General features: G+C 42.7%; 1 pseudogene; it reads right to left on the bottom strand.

Annotated features, from left to right (window-relative positions):
* Positions 1-9,035: 9,035 nt before the first annotated feature.
* Positions 9,036-9,153, bottom strand: LOC126238220 (5S ribosomal RNA; annotated as a pseudogene).
* Between the last annotated feature and the right edge of the window lie 1,353 nt (positions 9,154-10,506).

Here is a 10,506-nt window from a genome sequence, read left to right on the forward strand (position 1 = left end):
AACGCAGGTATGAGGTAGAATGGAAAGGCTTGAGTCATTTCTACCAAAAAGTGTAGCACTAGAGATCTGAGAAGCTAGTGCACATTTCTTACGACGTCAATCAGCACACCATCTACTGTTTGTGATCCTCCTCAATCAACCATTGCCTATAACTCAGTGGATATATCACTTAACCTCTGGTGTGGCATCGAGACAGAATGCATTACAAATAGTGGATAAATATCTAGCGGCAGCATGAGGGAGTTGCAAATACTGGTTTCATACTATGTTCCTTAGTCTAGTCACTTTCTAAATTCGGTGATTTTATTATGAGGTTTGCACCATTGGCAGCGTGTAACTGCTCTCTTCAACAGATTTCTGTAGCACGTCCAGAAGGGGGTCTTGGCTGTTATTTACATAGACATGTGACATTAGTATAACATTGAGAACATTTAGCTGCATCTGTGACGGTGAGCCGCTATGCAAACATCTCTCTTGGCACTGGACCCATACTGCAGCTATGCGTTATTGTGCCAGCAACGGTGCCTAGGTGAACACGTGGTTCAACAGATATTTCTTGGGTGTCATGTATGAAAGAGATGCCACTGCCTCATCCTAGTGGGACCCGAACTGACACTTATGCTTGGTTTGACAGCTGTCGGACATGTCATCACTTCGTGGGGACTGCCGGTGTATCCACACTCCTGGTGGCATGTGCGGAGTCGATGGCATCAGCGTCAGGTGGCAGAATGTGGTTTTTACTAGCGATATTTTGTTTAAACAATATTCTATCGATTTCACTGACCAATAGGATGATGGGAATTTAAAAACCTTCCACATACAATTGAAGTATAATGATGTAATTAATTTGCATAATTTTTTTTTATATCAGCATGGTGTTAGCGGTACAGTAGTTAAGTGGGAGGGTTTGGGTGTGTGGGTGACGTGGAACAGAAGAGCAGGTTTCGTTCAGAACACTAGGTTAATTTGCATAATTTTTATGTAAAATTCAGTACAATATTCTAAGGGGGGTGGGTCATGAAGAAGAGTGCACCAGAAATGGCGTTCAAAACCATGTGAAATTTGAAAAGTGTACCAGAAAATGGTGGGAGGACAAAATATGCCTCCAGTATTAGTAACGCATTCTGTCTCGATGCCACGTCAGAGGTTTGGTGATATATCCACTGAGTTAAAGGGGATGGTAGATTGAGAAGATTGAGGTCGTAAAAAATGTATACTAGCTTTTCAGATCTCTAGTGCTACACTTTCCAGTAGAAATGATGTCTATGATTTGGAATCAAATCTTTCCATTCTACCACATACCTGAATTGTATCCTATGGAGGAGTCCCTTAATCAATACAGCCACTATTGAATCATATTTATGGCACTCTCTTATCTCGAGACAAGTCACCTTTTTCGAATGTGCCTGCTATAGTAAAATTTTAGGTAGTTCCTATGCCTCTTGCAACTGCTGCCATTTCTGCAAGCTTTGCACATGTGATCATTCCAATTTAAGTCAGAACTGAGCACAAGTTGGAGAGAGAGCTGTATCTACTGCCTTCTGCGACCGGTGTAGAAACAGAGTGACGTGACTAAGTACAACAGAACGTGTTTTGACCATTCGGTGGAAATGGGTAAATGTTGTCTTATCTTCGCCAACAGTGTATGAAGTGTAAGGTCAGCATCAAACGAAGCCAGCACCTGCAACACAAGGTAGTATAAACGACAGCAGCCACACGGGGTAGCCATGTGGTCAGGGGCATCTTACCACGGACCGCACAGCTCGCCCTGTTGGAGGTTTTAATCCTCCTTCTGGCATGTGTGTGGGTGTCATCCTTAGTGTAAATTAGTTTAAGTTGGATTAAGTATTGTGTAAGCTTAGGGACTGATGACCTCAGCAGTTTGCTCCATAAGACCTTACCACAAATTTCCAACTTCCCAAAAAGACAGTACTGGAACTGGGAGAAGCATGAGGATTTTGCTATTGCATTGTGGTGCTTCCGAAAACTACATACAAGTACTGTATCTGAAGCAGATCCCCTTCCCTCAGGGCCCATTCACGTCTATCACCCCAACATATTATCATCGTTATGCTGTAGCACAGAGCATTATACATGCATTATCTCGAAAGTACATCAGTGTACTGCATTATTTCGGTGATTTACAAGTAGTTTGCAGGTCTATAGGCTGTGTATTATGTCACCAAGCACGTCAGAAAAAAATGGTTCAATGGCTCTAAGCACTATGGGACTTAACATCTATGGTCATCAGCCCTCTAGAACTTAGAACTACTTAAACCTAACTAACCTAAGGACATCACACAACACCCAGTCATCACGAGGCAGAGAAAATCCCTGACCCCGCCAGGAATCGAACCCGGGAACCCGGGCGTGGGAAGCTAGAACGCCACCGCACGACCACGAGCTGCGGACAAGCACGTCAGAGTGAGTGTTTTGTATCAGTGCAATAAATAAACTATGCGAAATCCTTCCCTAAATAAATTGTTCGAAAATAAATAAAGTACACTTCTTCCTCTCTCCAGCATCCCAGAAGAGGCTGAGTCCTTATCCCACAATTTTTCCCCCAAACCATCTTCTTGGATTACGTCACAGGAGGGATGACAGTGGCCTCTGGTGGCAGTACTGTGTACTACATCAGTTGGACTCCGGACCTCATGGTGAACACACTGGATGGAGCTACTGCCTCAAATTGTTTAAATAAACACTGCGTGCAAAATAATGTCATACATCCATCCTATACAGCAGCCGAGCAGAGGCTGGGCCAATTCCTGCCAATTCCATGGAAGAGGTTGCGGTCGGACAACTTAGGTTAGTGGAGGTAGCCCAAGTGACCTATTTTCCCGCCATTTTCTTAGGCTAGTGGAGGTAGCCCAAGTGACCTATTTTCAACCAAAATTTGAACTTCCCACCATTTTCTGGGTGATGGTGGGGGGGAGTTAGGATAGTGGAGGTAGCCCAGTTGACCTATTTTCCCACCAAAATTTGAGTGTCCCACCATGATGTCATTCCAATGTTGCCATATCTATCGACGCCATCTTTGATCAGCCATCTTCAATAAATTTGGCAACAATGGAGAGTGGGGTGACACCCTTGTTGTTCCACTACTGACACATACTCGTTTTTTGTGACATGCCTATTGTATCAGGTACTATCCTACATATACCTTCAATCATCGAATATCCAATGCCAGTTTGCGAAATTTTTCGTTGGTTTCACCAATGGCTGCAGTTAACTTGTTCAAAGTTAGAAACTGAGTCTACATACACTAATTCTGAATATACAATACAGGATTTCATAGCTGGTGTTTGCGACCTTGGTGGCTTTTATTTTATGGGTTTTAGGCTATAGAGGAAGAACGATTTATGTTAGACAAGCTGTGGGCCTTAGTACTAAATAAAGCAAGCAGCACCAGTTCATCTCCACTACAAGCTCCTTAACACACACATACGCCATTCCGCGATCTTAGGCAGGGGTGTCATACCACCATGAACTTATCATAGCACGGTTGTTATAAACATTTCGGCTTGCTGAGCTTGTTTCAGTTTGCTATCAGAGTCGTTATAGCTTCTGATGATGTCTACAGTATTAGGGGACGAAACATCTTGGAACACAGCCTAAGCTCAAAAAACAAAAATCACCGAGTTCACACTTCTAATTTTATTTGAAACTACGTTGGCAATAAACCGTCCAAAAAGAAGTTTTTGTGAGAAGAGACTCCTATTTGTTTATTTGAACGAATGACACTCAAGTCGAGCGCTTTGAAATGTAAAAACAGTGCCAGTCCACAGTTGAAGTTGACACTGTGTTACGCTATTGCAAAACAAGCACAAATAGAGTGTTATTGCTGTCAACACGTCGTCCGTCGTAGCATCAGGCCAATAAATTTTCTCCGTACCTTCGCATGCATTCAAAGTTGGGAGAGAACATAAAACTATTTTTGGCAGAATCCACGCACACTTTGCAGCGCAAATATGAACTTTTACTCGTCTAGCAGGTAAGATAATGCTCAGAATGCTTATTGGTTGCACTACTGTAACAAAAACATAAGTTAGAACGTCGTAATAGAACGCCTAATACGCTCGAAACGGTCATTATTTTTGCTAATACCAACTCGTGGTGCAAGTCAAGAGGTCTAAAGGGCCATAACACGATTATGACGAATATCGATCACATTTACACTTACGCGTACGTTACTTTACACTGATCAGCCAGAACATTATGACGACCTACCTAATAGCTGTTATGTCCACCTATGGCGCGGATAACAGCGGCGACGCGTCGTGGCATGGAAGCAATGAGGCCTTGGTAGGTCGCTGGAGAGAGTTGGCCACATCTGCACACACAAGTCACCTAACTCCCTTAAATTCCGAGGAGCTCTGACGGGGGGGGGGGGGGGCAGCAGCACATCAATTGAAACTCGCCACTGTGTTCCTCGAACCACCCCATTACTCTCCTAGCCTTGTGACCTGGCGCATTATCTTGCTGAAAAATGCCACTGCTGTCGGGAAACACGATCGTCATGAAGGAGTGTACGTGGTCTGCAATCAGTGTACGACATTGCTTGGTCGTCGTAGTGCCTTGCATGAGCTCCACTGAACCCATGGACGCTCACGTGAATGATCCCCGGAGCATAACGAAGGCGCTACTGCCCCACAGCGTAGGAGTCAAGGAACTGTTTCCCTGGAAGACGACGCATTTGCGCCTTCCCATCGGCATGATGAAGCAGGTATCGTGATTCATCAGACCACTTACCACTCTGACACCGCGCCAACGTCAAGTGCCGATGGTCACGTGCCCATATCAGTCGTCATTGCCGATGTCGTGGTGTGAACATTGGCACATACATGGATCGTCTGCTGCGGAGGCCCATCCTTGGGAGTGTTCGATGTACTCTGTGTTCAGACACTCTTGTACTCTGTCCAGCATTAGTGTCTGACATTAGTTTCACGACGGCTCGCCGTCTGTCCTGTTTTACCAGTCTGCCCAACCTCCGAGTCCGACTTCTATGATTGAGGACTGGCCGCACAACCACACGACGTCTGGACGTGGTTTTACGATTTGTGCACGTGCTGAAGACACTCATCACAGCACACCTCGAACACCCGACAAGTACTGCAATTTCCGAAATGCTCCTGCGAGCCTTCGGGTCTTCACAGTCCGCTTCGGTCAGATAGATCGCGCACCTTCCCCTTTCTACCGACTGGAAACAAGCTCGCTGGTACTACATCCACTGTGCATGTGTCTGAGTAAGCAGTTATTCTTCGGCAGGTGACGCTGCTATCGCCGGGACGGTTTGTATCGATAGTAGGTCGGTGATCATATTGCTTTGGCTGATCACTAATTATATTCGTACCCCGTCATGTTAGAAGTGTGATCTTATTTATCAGGAGGACAGCTGAAAATAACTGTGAAAATACAATACTCTTCAGGGATTATACTGGAGTGAAAACAAACCCCAATTCTTTGAGAACCTTCAGCTGGAAATCAATGTATTTTACACACATTTGTCAAAGGTCTGTAACTCTTACCTTCCGGTGCTAATTCTTAAATATTTTGGAAGAACCTTTTGACACGTAACGTGTATCCACAGGACATGTGGCCTGTAATTGAAGAAGTATCATGATGATCTCTCCATTGGCAAAAGATTCCGGAATAGTCCCCCATTCGGATCTCCGGGAGGGGACTGCCAAGGGGGTTACCATGAGAAAAAGATTGAATAATCAACGAAAGGATAACGTTCTACGAGTCGGGGCGTGGAATGTCAGAAGCTTGAACGTGGTAGGGAAACTAGAAAATCTGAAAAGGGAAATGCAAAGGCTCAATATATATATAGTAGGGGTCAGTGAAGTGAAGTGGAAGGAAGACAAGGATTTCTGGTCAGATGAGTATCGGGTAATATCAACAGCAGCAGAAAATGGTATAATAGGTGTAGGAATCGTTATGAATAGGTAGGTAGGGTAGAGGGTGTGTTACTGTGAACAGTTCAGTGACCGGGTTGTTCTAATCAGAATCGACAGCAGACCAACACCGACAACGATAGTTCAGGTATACATGCCGACGTCGCAAGCTGAAGATGAACAGATAGAGAAAGTGTATGAGGATATTGAAAGGGTAATGCAGTATGTAAAGGGGGACGAAAATCTAATAGTCATGGGCGACTGGAATGCAGTTCTAGGGGAAGGAGTAGAAGAAAAGGTTACAGGAGAATATGGACTTGGGACAAGGAATGAAAGAGGAGACATACTAATTGAGTTCTGTAACAAGTTTCAGCTAGTAATAGCGAATACCCTGTTCAAGAATCACAAGAGGAGGAGATATACTTGGAAAAGGCCGGGAGATACGGGAAGATTTCAATTAGATTACATCATGGTCAGACAGAGATTCCGAAATCAGATACTGGATTGTAAGGCGTACCCAGGAGCAGATATAGACTCAGATCACAATATAGTAGTGCTGAAGAGTAGGCTGAAATTCAAGACATTAGTCAGGAAGAATCAACACGCAAAGAAGTGGGATACGGAAGTACTAAGGAATGACGAGATACGTTTGAAGTTCTCTAACACTATAGATACAGCAATAAGGAATAGCGCAGTAGGCAGTACAGTTGAAGAGGAATGGACATCTCCAAAAAGGGCCATCACAGAAGTTGGGAAGGAAAACATAGGTACAAAGAAGGTAGCTGCGAAGAAACCATGGGTAACAGAAGAAATACTTCACTTGATTGATGAAAGGAGGAAGTACAAACGTGTTCCGGGAAAATCAGGAATACAGAAATACAAGTCGCTGAGGAATGAAATAAATAGGAAGTGCAGGGAAGCTAAGACGAAATGGCTGCAGGAAAAATGTGAAGACATCGAAAAAGATATGATTGTCGGAAGGACAGACTCAGCATACAGGAAAGTCAAAACAACCTTTGGTGACACTAAAAGCAACGGTGGTAACATTAAGAGTACAACGGGAATTCCACTGTTAAATGCAGAGGAGAGAGCAGATAGGTGGAAGGAATACATTGAAAGCCTCTATGAGGGTGAATATTTGTCTCATGTGATAGAAGAAGAAACAGGAGTCGATTTAGAAGAGATAGGGGATCCAGTATTAGAATCGGAATTTAAAAGAGCTTTGGAGGACTTACGGTCAAATAAGGCAGAAGGGATGGATACCATTCCATCAGAATTTCTAAAATCATTTGGGGAAGTGGCAAGAAAACGACTATTCACGTTGGTGTGTAGAATATATGAGTCTGGCGACATACCATCTGACTTTCGGAAAAGCATCATCCACACAATTCCGAAGACGGCAAGAGCTGACAAGTGCGAGAATTATCGCACAATCAGCTTAACAGCTCATGCATCGAAGCTGCTTACAAGAATAATATACAGAAGTATGGAAAAGAAAATTGAGAATGCGCTAGGTGACGATCAGTTTGGCTTTAGGAAAAGTAAAGGGACGAGAGAGGCAATTCTGACGTTACGGCTAATAATGGAAGCAAGGCTAAAGAAAAATCAAGACACTTTCATAGGATTTGTCGACCTGGAAAAAGTGTTCGACAATATAAAATGGTGCAAGTTGTTCGAGATTCTGAAAAAAGTAGGGGTAAGCTATAGGGAGACACGGGTCATATACAATATGTACAACAACCAAGAGGGAATAATAAGAGTGGGCGATCAAGAACGAAGTGCTCGTATTAAGAAGGGTGTAAGACAAGGCTGTAGCCTTTCGCCCCTACTCTTCAATCTGTACATCGAGGAAGCAATGATGGAAATAAAAGAAAGGTTCAGGAGTGGAATTAAAATACAAGGTGAAAGGATATCAATGATACGATTCGCTGATGACATTGCTATCCTGAGTGAAAGTGAAGAAGAATTAAATGATCTGCTGAACGGAATGAACAGTCTAATGAGTACACAGTATGGTTTGAGAGTAAATCGGAGAAAGACGAAGGTAGTGAGAAGTAGTAGAAATGAGAACAGCGAGAAACTTAACATCAGGATTGATGGTCACGAAGTCAATGAAGGAATTCCGCTACCTAGGCAGTAAAATAAGCAATGACGGACGGAGCAAGGAGGACATCAAAAGCAGACTCGCTATGGCAAAAAAGGCATTTCTGGCCAAGAGAAGTCTACTAATATCAAATACCGGCCTTAATTTGAGGAAGAAATTTCTGAGGATGTACGTCTGGAGTACAGCATTGTATGGTAGTGAAACATGGACTGTGGGAAAACCGGAACAGAAGATAATCGAAGCATTTGAGATGTGGTGCTATAGACGAATGTTGAAAATTAGGTGGACTGATAAGGTAAGGAATGAGGTGGTTCTACGCAGAATCGGAGAGAAAAGGAATATGTGGAAAACACTGATAAGGAGAAGGGACAGGATGATAGGAAATCTGCTAAGACATGAGGGAATGACTTCCATGGTACTAGACGGAGCTGTAGAGGGCAAAAACTATAGAGGAAGACAGAGATTGGGATACGTCAAGCAAATAATTGAGGACGTAGGTTGCAAGTGCTACTCTGAGATGAAGAGGTTAGCACAGGAAAGGAATTCGTGGTGGGCCGCATCAAACCAGTCAGTAGACTGATGACCAAAAAAAAAAAGAAAAAAATGGCATATTAGGGCAATAGAAACATCAAACGCGCACAGCAAGTAACATTACAACGAACTTTACCAATGTCAATAACATCAAAGTACTACGGTTGAAATTTTCGGTGCAAAAATTTACAAACCATTGTAAAATTAGGCTTTATGGCCCGAATTATTCTGCTTTGATATGTTTCATTACCAGTAGCTACGGTAACAGTTTCTATGCAGTTACGCAACCAGTAAATTTAGATAAAATCTAGGCGAAAGTCAAGTGACGTTAAACTAAAACTCCTCCCGAACATGTCATGAAGGCCCAACGGTACCGACCGGCCGCCGTGACATCCTCAGCCTGTTGGCGTCACTGGATGAGGATATGGAGGGGCGACCGGAGCCGCTACTTCTCAGTCAAGTAGCTCCTCAGTTTGCCTCACAAGGGCTGAGTGCACTCCGCTTGCCAACAGCGCCTGGTAGACCGGATGGTCACCCATCCAAGTGCTAGCCCAGCCCGACAGCACTTAACTTCGGTGATATGACGGGAACCGGTGTTACCACTGAGGCAAGGTCGTTGGCTCAAGAGATGTTAGATAGGTCAGAAATCTAATCTTTTGTCACCCATCTGTACCTCATCATCAGGAGTAAAACTACAGACCCACGACAGGAAAATTTCATTCGGGCCTGTAACCAGAAGTACTCTGGGGGCAAACAACTAGTAAACAGTAAACATGAAAATGTCGCATTATTTTGATGTGATAACTTCATAGCCACTCCACTGCGTAATAGTATCTAAGTGCTGATAAATAACAGAATCTAGTGTCGCTTCTACAGCTCAAGATTACATTTGCCAACTTTCGATCACTGGAATTTTGCTATCCGTACTTTTATCGACACTAGTCAGCGTATTAAACTATGGCTTAGTACGCAAAAACTGATCATTCTACGCATTTTCATGAAAGTAATTCTTTAAAAAATTTTTAACCTAATAAAAATCTGAAATTAAGCACTACTCCTAGATCCTTTTGTTTAAATTGAATATAGTTCTGTAGCTCAAAGACACTCTATCTCCTAATCCATTAAATAAACAAAATCTTTTAATAGCTTCTGTAAATCTCCTGGAAAGAAAGATTTATAAGAGGATCTTCTCTCATCAACATAATTTTTTTCAGTCATTTCTGCGAATATTTACATATAAACATCCGCCTTATTATAATCTGAATCTAATGTCATATAGAGCATCTTCTCTTCCTTCAACAGTGAACAAATTTAGCTATTTATGTGAAATATTAAGATACTTTCACATTATCGTCATGCACCCGAGATTAGACTTGTCGCATGTTCTGGTGTCCACAGCTAATCTGTCAGTTTTCTTTATCCTATCCGTTTTACCCGTAGTAGCCAACTTAGACTATTCGCTGGGACGCAGGTATTTTTTAAAAAACAGGATATTTTCAACAGAACTTTCCGCAGCTTGGAATGTGTTCTTGCACTATTACGAATAGACCACGTTTCACAGTCATACAGCAATGTTGGAAACGCCACGGTTTTATAAAATGTTATGTCCTTTCAATAGCTCACCTGTTAAAATTTTTATTGGTGTTGGAGAGATAGTCTGAGAACTTGTCACAGTATCAGCGTATATCGTACTTCATATATTTAAATGAGGTTTTCAAGTGTCTTACCATCCATGACAACTTTCTGCCATATTGGATCTTGTCACATACTTGTGATTTCTTAGAACTGCAATCAACAGAGGGCTTCTACCGTGATTTAAACTTTTAAGTAGCGGCACTTTTTTCCAATGAACAAACTCATCTAAGGTCAGTTTTTCCGCAAGCATGACAGACATTACTAATTGCTTCTAACAGCAGTACAGTATTAGAAGTCTAGTGCAGATAAATATTGACAAATATTTTTGTTGTTTCTATT

The sequence above is a fragment of the Schistocerca nitens genome, chromosome 2 (genome assembly GCF_023898315.1).
Source record: "Schistocerca nitens isolate TAMUIC-IGC-003100 chromosome 2, iqSchNite1.1, whole genome shotgun sequence".
Classification (NCBI taxonomy): domain Eukaryota; kingdom Metazoa; phylum Arthropoda; class Insecta; order Orthoptera; family Acrididae; genus Schistocerca; species Schistocerca nitens.